The sequence below is a fragment of the Herpailurus yagouaroundi genome, unplaced genomic scaffold, assembly GCF_014898765.1.
Source record: "Herpailurus yagouaroundi ecotype Mexico unplaced genomic scaffold, PumYag 139, whole genome shotgun sequence".
NCBI classification, from domain to species: Eukaryota; Metazoa; Chordata; class Mammalia; order Carnivora; family Felidae; genus Herpailurus; species Herpailurus yagouaroundi.
In genome coordinates, this window is record NW_024412394.1 from 64,606,998 (window position 1) to 64,620,669 (window position 13,672).

Sequence of the window (13,672 nt, forward strand, 5' to 3'; positions counted from 1 at the left end):
GGTTGGGGCCACTGTGATAGATTTCCCTTTCTTTTTTCATTTTTTATTAAAATGTTTTATTTTATTTTTTGAGAGAAAGAGAAAGAGAAGCAGAGCATGAGCGGGGGAAGGGCAGAGAGAGAGGGAGACACAGAATTCAAAGCAAGCTCCAGTCTCCCAGCTGTTAGCACAGAGCCCAATGCAGGGCTCGAACTCGTGAACTGTAAGATCATGACCTGAGCCAAAGTCAGATGCTAAACCGACTGAGCCACCCAGGAGCCCCTAAATCTCCCTTTCTTAAGGTCAACTGTGCCATAAAACATAATCTAATCATGGGAGTAAAATCCTTCATATTCAGTGGATGTCCACACAAGTGGACCCAGGAAAACTAGGGTCCACTTTAGAATCCTGCCTACCATGTCACCTTAAATATCAATTTGAGGCCTTGGTAAGAGTTGAGGCCAAATCAACTTTGTGGGCAAATGGTGGCTGGAGAGACCACCATGTTTCTTTAATGAGTATACAAAAACATTACAGAGACGGGAAAACAGGAATTCTGGAAAAGTTGGGGGAGGCCTAGAATTCCTGAAGAGCTTTGGTTGTCTGAGAAGCAGAGAGCTTTCCAGACAGAAAGGACGTGAGAAAGAGGGGGCAGGAGTGAACGACGTAGCTGCCGAACCAGAGAGACCAGTGAAGACAGCAGAAGCAATAAGGAAGGAAACCTGCCTGGAGCCCCAGTCAGAGCTGTAATTCTGAGCTATTGTGTTTGGGGAAGTTACTGGCATGGCCGAGGTTAAGGGCAAAGGGGACTACTTTGGTGGACGTGCTGGAGTACGTGGGGAGTCCAAATGGGATGAGTCTACAAGAGGCCAGTTGGAGCCAGACAGCCCATGAGATGGCCAAGGGGTGGTATGAAGGGACACTGAAGAAGGCAAGACCTTTGGCTGTTGAGCAAACCTGCATAGAACAGGTAGTATTAAGGTAAGATTGACAAACCTAGTGTCACAAAGGACTCTTGCTATGGATAAAGCAGGAATTATTTTCCGAGACCACAGAGTCTAAGGCAGAGCCAAATGTTGGCCCAGGAGGCACAAAGTTTACATTCTTGGGCCCAGTTTACTGCTGACTCACCCTGTGACAGTGGGCACCTTACTGGATTTTTTCAATGCTTTTGTTTCCTGATCTATAAAATGAAAATGAAAAACAACCCTGCTGGCTGCTCAGTGTAATTAGTGCATAGGAAACACCTCGCCATCCCTGGCTGTTGGGAACATGCCTTTTCCCATACCAGGACTCTGCACTGTGGCTTCTGCCAGTGAGTTAATGATTTAAGGCTGAGGAGGGACACAGCATAGGTGCAGCTTAGCCTGTTATGGCCCACCTATGGGTCAGAGGCCTCACAAAAGGGGCCCTGGGCCCAAGGAGAGTCACATCCAAATCTGGTGTAAATCAGGTAGTAATTCTTGTTCAGGATCCTCCCTTTATGCCATATAATAATCTCCTGTTAGACTCCTTTCTAGAGGAACTCTTCTGGGGTTTCCAGGGTGAAGAAGTCTCCATAAGTCACATTTACATCACTATTCTCTTTCAGACCCTGCCGTTCATTTTGTCAAGTGAAGCCCAAAGGTCACTGTTGAAAACGGTGTCAAACTGCGAGGCCAAGCACCAGCTTCCATCTTGTATGTCCCATAGACGTACTCTGGACATCAGTACAGTATTGGTAGGTATCTATAGGCAGTCAGAAGCCCATTTTTACATGAGGCCCAGATCAAATCCTAAAACTCTCAAGACAATATCAAAAAGTTATTGCCACGTCCTAGCATTTTCTGGCCCCCAATAAGTGCTTAGAAAGAGCTGGGCTGCCTTTTCAAGGACTTTGAAGAACAGACAGTGATTGGAACTGAGGAGAAACCCAAAGTGAAAGGGTGCAGTGAGAGCTGCCACTTTCCAGAAGAACCCAGGGCAAGTCCTGGCAGAGAAGTGATGTAGCTGAGATTGCCTGACACTGCACCAAACCTCAGAGAGCAGTCAAAACCAACCCATGGGATTCTGCTCCTACCTGAAGGCTACATCTGTCAGGGGCTCCTTCAGTCCTAAGCAGAAAGATCCTTCTGTGACAGTACACATCTTGTGGCCTGAAGGTGCCCCACTGACTGACAAGTATCTCCTCAGGTCTGGTCTTCTCCATGTGAGGTCCCAGAGCACAGTCAGGCCAAGTAATGAGGCACTGGGGTCCCAACATGCGACTCCTCTTTGTGGGCCCACCTTCCCCCCACTCCCAGGATAGACCCACGGCCTACAGGACCATTTGAGGAAGTACTGATTGGTTTGGATCCTCTCCAGAATCTCCTGTGGTTTCCAGGTAGACAGGCCTGTGCTGATCCAATGTTGCCCAAGGCCTCCTGTGGATTCTCAAGGAATCTCTGATGACAGCCAGAGCGTATGTCAGAAATGATCCCCCTATGGCCTCTCTGCCCAACCTTGGAGTTTCTTTCAGTATTGTTCTAGAATTGAGCAGTGTCTGGCCATATCTTCCATTCCAAGTGGTTTTGCCTGCAATAATTCTTGGTGCCTGTTTTTGTTTCTGAACACATTGCCTTTGACATCTAGAACTCTATGAAGCCCCAGCTCTGTGTGTAGCAGGAATTCATCTTTTAACAAAAGGCCCTTCTGCAGCTTGGGGCTCTGGTTTTCAAGCTTAACTCAAGGGTTTGTTTATAGGAAAGGATATTTGTATTAACTCCACTACTAAGGGGCTGCATGACTTTGGACAAGTCACTGAATTGCTTTGGACCTCAATTTCCTCATCAAGATAATGAAGAAACCAGACTAGATCAGCTCTAAGATGCATTTGGGCCCTAACATCCCATCATCTATGATCTAACCATTCTGGGGTTTCCCTGGAGACCTTCAGTTATTCAACACATGTTCATTCAGCAATCATTATGTGACAATTTCTGTGCTACGTCCAGTGAACAAGATATGTGCCCTGTCCTCAAGGAGTTTATAGTCTACTAAAAAAGTCACCAAACTTTATTTTTTTAACATGTACAACTATTTATTAAAAATGTGAACTCAGCGTTGTAGGCCGAGACAACTGGAGGGCTCACCTCATTAGTTCTCTGAATCTTGGGGATCTCTCCATTGCCTGACACACAGCATCTTAGAAACTGTTGTTTCCTATATTCTGTGTTTTTTTCTGCTTTTTTTTTTTTTTTCCAGACCAGAGGGTAAATTTGGTCTCTAGTATTCCATATGGGTCAGAAGGAGAAGTCCCACCCAACATTTTTGATAATCCAATCCAGTTAAAAAAAATAGAAACTGCATCCCAATATTCATATTTATTTGCAAATTTTATATACATATATACTTGTGGATAAGTGTAATAAATATTAGTCATATTTATTACTAATGGTAAAGCTTAATTTCTTTCTTTGCTTTTACCTTAAAGCACAGATATAAATAGAAATTAAAATATTTTTTTCTTGCACCTCATTGGATTTTCCATGTATACTGCAGGCCCAGAGCAAAGGGCTTCAGGGGTCCAACTCTGTGAACTATCAAAATCAGTCAAAAAAGATATCCAAGATACTTGGTATGGGTAACATTTTACATTTAGTTCTAAAACAAGACGGTCAGAAATAGGGCCTGACCACACTTTGGCTGAGACCAACTAAAGCCATTGTTCTATAGGCATAGTTCTTTAAAAATAGAGTTCCTGGGGTACCTGGGTGGCTCAGTCGGTTAAAGGTCTGCCTCTTGGTTTCGGCTCACGTCATGATCTTGTGATTCATGGGTTCAAGCCCCATGTCAGGCTCTGTGCTGACGGTGTGGAGCCTGCTTGGGATGCTCTCCCTCTCCCTCTCTCTCTGCCCCTCCCCTGCTCTCTTCTCCCTCTCCCTCTCTCTCTCTCTCAAAATAAATAAATAATTTAAAAAATAGAGTTCCTAAAAATGGAATTCCTTGATCCTGTTTGGCAAGTTTCCCTTTATCTTTTCCCTTTACCTTGGTCAGGCCATACTTAAATGTTGCATTGAATGCATTCTCTGCACCATGCTAGGTAATGTAGGCGGATCTCTGACTACATACAAATGACCTTCTTCAGTTTAGGGTATTTGCTTCCCCACCTGTGTTACGGCTGAGCTGCACCCGTGGGTGGGCTTTAACCACTTGCACCTGAAGAAAAAGAAAGAGGGCACCGGGATTGCGTCTGCATTTCCCTTCTGGGACTCGAGAAGGTTGCCAGGAGACCTGGCTTACTCCTTTCCCCCACCAGCCTGTTCCGCCTGGCTCACAGAGCAGCAGCAGCAAGCTGGCTGGGGGGAGTCGTGCTGTGCTAGAGAAGTGAGCCTGCAGAGCTCTGGGTGTTAATCACTTTCACCCTGCTGCTGCTGCTGCTTGCTCTGGTGGCTCAGGCTCCCCCGGTGCTGCCGGCAGAGGGTCAGTGCAGCAAACCAGCAGGAAATAGAATGGTCGGCAGGAAGGGTAAGAAAGAAACCTATCCTTTCTCAGACAGGAGCTTTACTTCCACCCTGGTCCACAGCTTCAAAGGGCAGCTGCTTCACAGGGAGAGTATTTTGACCAAATCCGGTTTGCATGTTTGAAATAAGACCGTTTCTCGATCTCTGAAACAGAGTCCTAGAAGGCCCCATTCCCAGCAGCCTTGACACCCTTCCCCCCTCCATCCTCCTCCCCAGCTCTGGCAGTCCTGGTTATTCCAGCTGTCACGGCTGGCCACTGACCGACCGACCGACCGACCGTCCGGGAGGGACCGTGGGGCCAAGAAGCCCCAGACCTGTCCTCCGCTTGGACAATTTTGCAAACCTTTGCATAAGAACAGATTGCACAAGCCTGCATGTGTGAGGTTAAGGGAAGAAAAAGGGAAGAGTGTTTTCTGCTTATGACTGGGACCCTGTTATTCATTGGCTTGGGTGTTTCAGCTGAGTTTTGTGGATTAGGAGGCCAAGTCATGTCAGCACTAGAAACCTCCCAGGTCTCAGTCATTTGCGCTACCCCACCTCTTCCCCGCAGCCCATACCATTCCTTTAAGAGAACCCTCCTGTTTCACGCTTTCACAGGGTGAAGCTGTTCTAAGTGGTGTCTTGGGTGACACCCAGCTCACGCTGCCCAACGGAAGGTGAGAAGAAGTCCGGGGGACCTCTCTGTGGCCTCCTTCTTCTGCCCTGCTCCTCCTTCCTGAGCTGGGCAGGAAGCAGGACTCACGGTGAGAGCTCCGCTCTGGCCTCTGGCGGCGGCTAAGCTTCCATCCTGCCTGATGGTTCAGGGAAGGAGCGTTGGTCACATGAAGGCCAGGGCGGTTGTGTGATGTGGGAGACGGTGAGTGCCATGTTCCCACACTGAAAGTCATGATGACACTGTTAAAAACGACCGGTGGGTGGGGGAAAGTGAAAGAAAAAGAAGAGGGGGAACAGAAACCAAAGTGAGCCAGAGAAGGATCAAGCACGAGTAACGGCCAACTCATGAACGGAGGCCAGTCCGGGACAGGCCTGGAAGATAATCAGGGAGGAAAGAAATCAGAACAAGGAAAGCACAATGAGACCCAAAGAGAGAACATGTTCATTTGTCTGAAGAAAGGGCAGGTAATCTGACAACACCTGCACCAACAGAGTGTCTGGGAGGTCAGGTCCAATGACACTCCTGGGTGCATCAGCTTCAACGCCTCAAATACAGGACAGATGAGCCCCTGACAATGAAATCTGGGCCTCAGCTTGTTCAAGGCATTACTACATTCAGGCAAAAAAGGCCCGTGAGACGCCTAGAAGAAAAGAAAGATGTAAGCAAGGGAAAAAGGTCAGGGAGAGCTACATATGCAGTCACAGCCCTTCCCTGAGCTAATCCCCACGCGTCCTGTCATCTTGTGGGTGATGAGAAGAAATAGAAGCCCGGCTTTTGGCCTCAAGAAATTCACAGCCCAGGAGAAGGGACAAGATGCACATACACAAAGCAATAGATAGCAGTAATATTATTGGCACTGCTCAGATGAACACAGTAAGAGAATACTGGTTGAAAGAAAGAACAAACGTATAAGATGAAATACAGAAAGGCTTTCCTGACAATGTCCCCTTGTGGAAATTAAAAAAAAAAAAAAAAAAAAAGCAGGAATTAAGTTAAACAATGTTGACTAAATTGCATGAAAAATGTTAAACTGGGCCAAGAAGCTTACCCGGGCTCGTGGACAGCCTATCACAGGCTCCAGATCCAAGCAGAGAACAGGCAGCCTGATTGTCAAGTCCCATCTTCCAGGTGAGCTGGATCTACATAGACATGCTGGTCAATTCAATATTCAACATCTTCTTTCTTTTTTTTTTTTTAAGTTGGCACCCCTAAGAGTCATATTTAGCATTAAAAGGCAACAGGGAAACGTTGTTGAGCAGGACCCTGCAGGGGGACAGCCTGCTGGCATGGATGTAAGACTTGCCCTAGTCTGAGACAGATGTTGGAAGACAACCTGAGATTAAAGATCAGATGAGTAACTGAGGTTGGAGGGGGGCCAGGTAGGGAGGAGGTGGGTTGTATGCGTGTGACTCAAAGAGGCAAGGGCATTCAACTTGCAATTGAGAAAAATGGATAGTGAAGGTGACGATAATTACAACAACATTTATTGAGTGCAGACTGTGTGCCAGGTGCTGTTCTAAGCACTTTACATGCATTAGTTTACACAACCCTCACTACCACCCCATGAGGTATTTATTATATTGTTATTTGCATTTTATACATGAGGAAACTCAGACACAGAGAGATCAAGCAATTACCTAATGGAAGTTAGCCCAGGACTCCAATTAAATGCTACAACACTCTCTCTGAAGCCATGGAAAATTCACTGTCTGTTTCTTCATCTGTAAACCTTTGTTATCTAACCCGTTCACAGACACCCCGCAGATGATGAAGCCTTTGTGAAGAGCCTGGCTGTGTTGGCATTTTGAACATATTAGCATTATTATTAAGGCAATGCTTTTTCCAGCGATAATGAATACATGCTCACTTTCTCATGCAATACCACAAGGCCTTTAAGAAATTTAGAGGCTCATCAAATAAAGAACCCTCCGTGTTCACAACAGACAATAATGCCAAGGGAATCTTCTCTCAGGAGAAGAAAGGTCTCTTTCTGACACCCCTTTACAATTCTTATAAGGTTTAGGGGATGACATGCTTATAAAAAGTTTCCCCACTGAGAAGAATAGCCGGGTTCTTGTCCTCCCCGAAGCCTCTCCCACAAAGGCCAAACCAGGGGACCAAGCCAACTCAGAAATCGGGTTTTGAGTCTAAGAGGTAGCAGATAGAGAAATAGATAGCAAATACATCTGTTTTCACAGGAGCCTGTTGTTCTCTGTACTAACTGCTATAAAAACGACATGAAACTAGCCACACATTAGTTTTGGTTCTCGTGACTAAATCAAGGAATGGCATGATGGTGCTGTGTCATTAGAAATGAAACCAGTTCTTAAACAAGAGAATACAGCCGACATTTTAATAACCTGAACGATTTCATAGAAAAATCAAAGCTGAAACTTCAACACCCCAGCCCTGAACACCTGCTGCTTGAGTTTGGTTCTGAACCAGTGAAACTTCTTTCTTGCATTGAAGATATGAGATGGGCCCTGACTTGCCCAGCACTCATGGTGGCCAGGGAAGTCTCCCTTCCATCTGCTGTTCTGCTAGGCAAACGTCAGTTCAGTCTTGGCCTTCACAGGGCTGACTAGATTTGGCACTTTAAGGAAATAAGAAAAGTACCTCATATTTTATTTTTATTTTTTCAAATACGTAACCTTATATATTTTGATATGTATATGTATATATGTATATGTGTGTGTAAATATATATATAAATATATATGTCATATTCAGATATGAATTTGACCTTCCCTGAGGTGTTGTCATCCACATTTTTTCAGATAAAGAAATTGAGATTTGAAGAGGTTAAGTGACTTACCTAGAAGCAGGCAAACTGGGGTTCTGCACAAAAGTTTTCTTATCTATATCTGCATTGTCTCCAATTTGGCCTTTATCACAATAATAATGATGTTGATGTAGTAAAAATACATAGGTTGCCTCCCCGGCGTCCATCTCCCCCTTCTTCTGACACAGTACCCACATTTTGCCTTAAGGGAACCCCCCTTCCTCAATTCCTCCCCTTTCCCCAACAAGTGCATATATCCAGCTTCCAGGTGTGCACCCTGACGTGCTTAAGCCAATCAGTGCACCCATCACCTGGCTACAGGGGTGAACATATGCCCAAATTTGGGCCAATGGGCTTTGAGGAAATGTTTGCTAGCACTTCTGGGGAAAAGCTTCCTCAGTCTTCCATTGGACAACCAGAGGGAAAAAAATCCCTCTTTTCCTGGATGGCATATTAGAGAATACAAAGTCCCAAATTCCCTCAGTTGTTTGTGCTGGCCTGGGGATGAAGCCAGCACACAGATGGGGCATTGCCATGAACAAAACAGTACGGAGCTGGTAGCATGAGGAGGGTGTAAATCATAGATTGCACTTTGGAGTTTTCACGCTACGAGCCAATGCGATCCTTTGTTTGCTTAAGCCAGTTTGAGTTTGCTATCCTGTTATACCAACGCAAATACCACTGGCATCACTCCCAGTAACATCTGATTATTGCTTTGGCATCTCAGTCAATAGCATAAAACCCATTCAACCAAATGGGTTCAAATTAATCAGCATTTCTGGAGCATGCCCAGCTCTGGCGCCACACTCTCCAGAGGGGACTCACATTTTTATGTTCCCAGAATGTACCTCTTTCAGTTTCCTGCTCCATATTGTCTCCATCTATGCCTATCCTTTCCAATACCCTCCAAAGTGACAAGAGATGCCTGTGCTCTGCTGAGGAAACCAGCAAGGGAGTAGGCAGCCGGCTGCGGATCTTAGGTACGAGCACCATAAAGAAAAGTAGTGTCAAGACTGGATTTTGCCACAGCATATTTTTAATAGAATGTAAAATCAAGTGGAAGGTTCTTTGGAATACAGTTATATACATGATCATCTCACCAGCTCCATGTCAAAATGCTGAATGAATCCCAAGGAATTTGGGCACCCCTCTGAGGATCTTTATTTGCTAGTGGTTGACTCTCACAGAAGTTCAGAGATTGGGCATCGAAGATTATAAAGTCCCATGGGTCTGAAAATCTGTGATAGGAACTGGTTTTGCAATGCTACTCAATCTTGGTTTCTCTTGAAAAATTCTGTTATTTCCAGTTTTGGCCAATATGACTAAGCACAGAGACAGAAATACAGTCTAAACAGTTAAAAAGAATCCTGTAGAGGGACGCCTGGGTGGCTCAGTCGGTTGAGCGTCTGACTCTTGATTTTGGCTCATGTCGTGATCCTGGGGTCGTGGGGAATAGATGAGTGACTAGATACATGGACAAGGATGGTCCTGCTAGAAGTCCACGTGAACCCTCTAGAACCACTGTTGTCAAGTGAGGTCTCCCAGGTGCCTAGTAGATTTGCATTTTTGTATATGGTGATTATTGTGTTTGCATCAGCAGAGGGCCTCTGTCAAACATGCAGATGTTAGCACTGGTTTTGAATGGTTCTGATGTTCATCCACAGACATTTAAGTGCTAGGGTGTAAGCTTAGTTCCTTGAAACCTGTCTTGATGGTATTAACCGGTAGGTTTGTGGACAAGCAGGAGTGAATGCCATCTTCTCCTTGCTCTGTCTAGTGTCTTGTTGCAGCCGGCAGGGGCTCATAGCACTGTGGGGGAATGGCTGGAGTTAGCAGGGGTTTCAAACTTTCAATATGGACTCGGAGAGTGGGAGGAGATAGTGTAGAGGGATATTGGATGTCCCCATAGGCATCTTTGGGCACTCCTCCTTAGTGGTCCTAAATGCTCAATATATTAACTTGCATATAACCTTGTTTATGAAAAGACTCAAATTTGGGCAACATTATGGAAACGCATACCCAATTATGCACCTATTAATAATAAAGCAGACTGCATATATTTGTATAAAACAGTCTCCAAATACATAAAAAAGGAATTACGGAACAGTGACTGTAGTATGTCACTCTACTGTATGTGGGAGATGTGTATCACACACAGATGTTGTAAATGCCTCACAAGAAAATGGTGAACAGAGGGGAGTTCTGTGAAGGACACACAAGAGGGAGGAGAGACTTTCACTGGACATTCTTGGAACCTTCTGAATTTTGTACCTGTTCAATGTATTCAAAACTAAAAAAGAACTTTAAAGGAAATGATTCCAGAGGAAGAAATTTTGAGTTTTGGCTATAGGTTGCAATAATCTCTTTTTCTGATTTATGCTTGAATTATCTCTGAGCCTTTTGCTTTCTGCAGGATCTATCATATCACACGTCAGGTGATAGGCAGGCTGTTCTGCCTGACAAGGTCTCGCTTTTAACATCCTCTTCCGGTGAAGCTTTACATGACGTGGTAGTACATGAATGGATTGAAAAAGGGCAGCGTTCCTCATAGTTAATTTATTTTAAACTAGGAATTAATTTTAAAAATAAATCCTACAGGGCGCCTGGGTGGCTCAATCAGTTAAGTGTCCGACTCGGTTTTGGCTCAGGGCATGATCTCATGGTTCATGAATTCAAGCCCCTCACTGGGCTCTGTGCTGGCAGAGGAATTCTCTCTCTCTCTCTCTCTCTCTCTCTCTCTCTCTCTCTCTCTCTCTGCCCCACTTCTGCTCACACACTCTCTCTCAAAAAATAAATAAAAGTAAAAAATCCTATAGTTACTTCGTGAATAGCACACTTGTAGTATATTGTGGTTTTCTGTTAAAAAGCATTACTCTGTTAAGCGTAAGCATTTAAATCATCTCAACCACTGATCAAACTAATACCCTAAAAACACCTGCAGAACACTTCCCTTTGAATCAACACATAATAGATCCCTCAAATAAATAATTGATCGATAATTTACCATAGATAGGTATTTCACCAACATCACTTTGTACTTTTAAGCAAATTTCTGTTTTCTCACATTCCAAAGCAATATGGTTTCAAATTCCAAAGATAAGTCCTTTCTTAGTTTTGAAGGAATTCATGTTTGAGATACACATAAGCACAGCGAATCATTTAAAACTAGAAAACATTCGTGAGAAGAAGTATTTCAATCACATCTCAGCCAACTTCAGGAGAAAGGATGTTCAATTTCTCTGGAATAGCTATCAGGAATAGCCAGATATAAAACACTTACATTCACCTACCATTAAAAAAAAAAAAAAAAAAGCTTTCACAGAAACAAGGAAACAAAGATGGAAGGTCTGAGGACAGCAGCAATAGCATCCCCTGGGTGTTTGCTGGAAATGCAGAGTCTCACATGCATTACAATCTGCATTTAAACAAGAGTCCCAGCTGATGATCATGATCCTGTTAAAGTTTGAGAAGCTCTGGGTGAACAAACCTTAATGATGTCCAAATTCAGGTTATATTCTTTAGTGAACACTCTATGTAATCTTCAACAGTGAAGACAAATTACTCTTTTGAGACCAGAGAGTCAGACTTATCAGAAAAGACTGTAATAGTCATTGTTCCCTCCTTCCACCTACTTGTGAAAACATCCTTCCTCTTTTCTGAATCCATGTCCTTCACGTCTTCCTAGACCATCTATTACCCCTTCCGCCAGGATGACCACTTTTTCCACTGCTTCCTTCCCCTTCACCGATGACACAGAGGTCTCCCTTATGCATAAAACATACACACACGTTTTCACCATGCTAACAGCTCAGCTACAATCTTTTCTTCCCCATCACTACATTTCTCAAGAGCAGTCTGCAACCAGAGGGCAGTCAGACCTGAATCAGTTCTCCTGAAGGCCCCGAATATTTAACTGCCAAATCCATAGGCCTGGCCTTGGTTACCTCCCTGGATCCCTCTGTAGTGTATGAATTCTTTCTTTAGTACCATTGTCTCCAGCATCTGTCCTCCATCCTCCTTTTGCCACTCAAGCAGGTGCATTTCTCTCAACTTAGCCCAAGGGCATCTCTTCTCTTTCTAACCCTATACCTTTGCTGTGTGTTCTTTCCCCCAACTCCCTCCTGCTTCAAAGGTCATCTCCGTGCAGCAAACTTCCCAGACAGTGTCTTCAGCACTGACCTCTTTAGCACTCCAATAGTCTTGTTTGCATTCATTTAACATTTATTGAGAGCCTATAACATGCCATTGCACTGTGCAGGAAAGCAGATACATTCCTGACCTCATGGCACTTACAGTCCACCAGGTAACATCGATATGGAGCAAGTAATACAAGTGAGAGAAATACCAAAGATCCAGGAAAGGGTACAGTAATCAATCCCTTATCCACAGTTTCCCTTTGCATGATTTCAGTTACCTGTGGTCAACTGTGGTCCAGAAGCAGATAACCCTCCTATTTTATTTATTTATTTATTTATTTATTTATTTATTTATTTATGTTGAGAGAGAGAGGTCACAAGTGAGCAAGAGGCAGGGGGAGAGAGAGAGAGAGAGAGAGAGAGAGAGAGAGAGAGAGAAAGGGAGAGAAAGGAGCGGGGTTCACTTGAAGCAGGGCTTGTGTTCACCTGAAGCATGACTCAAGCTCACTCTATATGGGACTCGAACCCATGAACCATGAGATCATGACCTGAGCCAAAGTCAGATGCTTAATGACTGAGCCACCCAGGCACCCAATCCTCCTTTTGATCTATCTTCAGAAGGACAATAGTAGCCTAACACTACATCACAATGCCTGTATCATTGTCCGCACTTCATCTCACCATGTAGACATTTTATCATCTTCCTGTCATCACAAGAAGGGTAGGTACAGTATATTAAGATATTTTGAGAGATGGAGAAAGACCATATTCACATAACTTTTTATTACAGAATATTGTTAAAATTGTTCTATTTGATTGTAATTATTGCTAATCTCTTATTGTGCCTACTTTATAAATTAAGCTTTATCATAGGTATGTATGTATAGGAAAAACAGTATATATAGGGTTTGGTACTATCTACAGTTTCAGGCATCCACTGGGGCTCTTGGAATGTATACCCCATGGATAAGGGGGACGACTACATAATCAAATCTAGTTTATTTATTTTTTAAACATTTATTTGTTTTTGAGAGACAGAGACAGAGGGTTAGTGGGGGAGGGGCAGAGGGAGACATAGAATCCAAAGCAGGCTTCAGGCTCTGAGCTGTCAGCACAGAGCCTGATGCAGGGCTTGAACTCACGAACCATGAGATCATGAGTCGGATGCCCAAAACCAACTGAGCCACCCAGGTGCCCCTAACCATACCTAGTTTAGAGAATAGGGTTACCACATAAAATACAGGACATTGAGTTAAAGTTGAATTTCAGATAAACAACAAATTCTTTTTTTATTATAACTATGCCCCAAATATTGCATGGTATATACTTATGCTAAAAATAATTTGTTTATCTGAAATTCAATTTTAACTAGGCATCTTGTATTTTTATCTGCTATGTCTGGCAACCCTACTAGGAAAATTCTGGTCAGTTGGAAAGAAAAGTCCTTAGAAGTTGAGTAGGAATTAGCAAGCAAATGGTGATAGGACAGGGGAGACATTCGAGGAAGGGGAAATAGTTGAGGCAAGAGTGTATAATAAGAGTTTCATGCTTTTCAGGATCTGAAAGAGGTATAGTATGGTTGGATCATGAAGAAGAAGACTATTGGGAATTAATCTAGTGGGGAGAAGTCAGATCTTGCA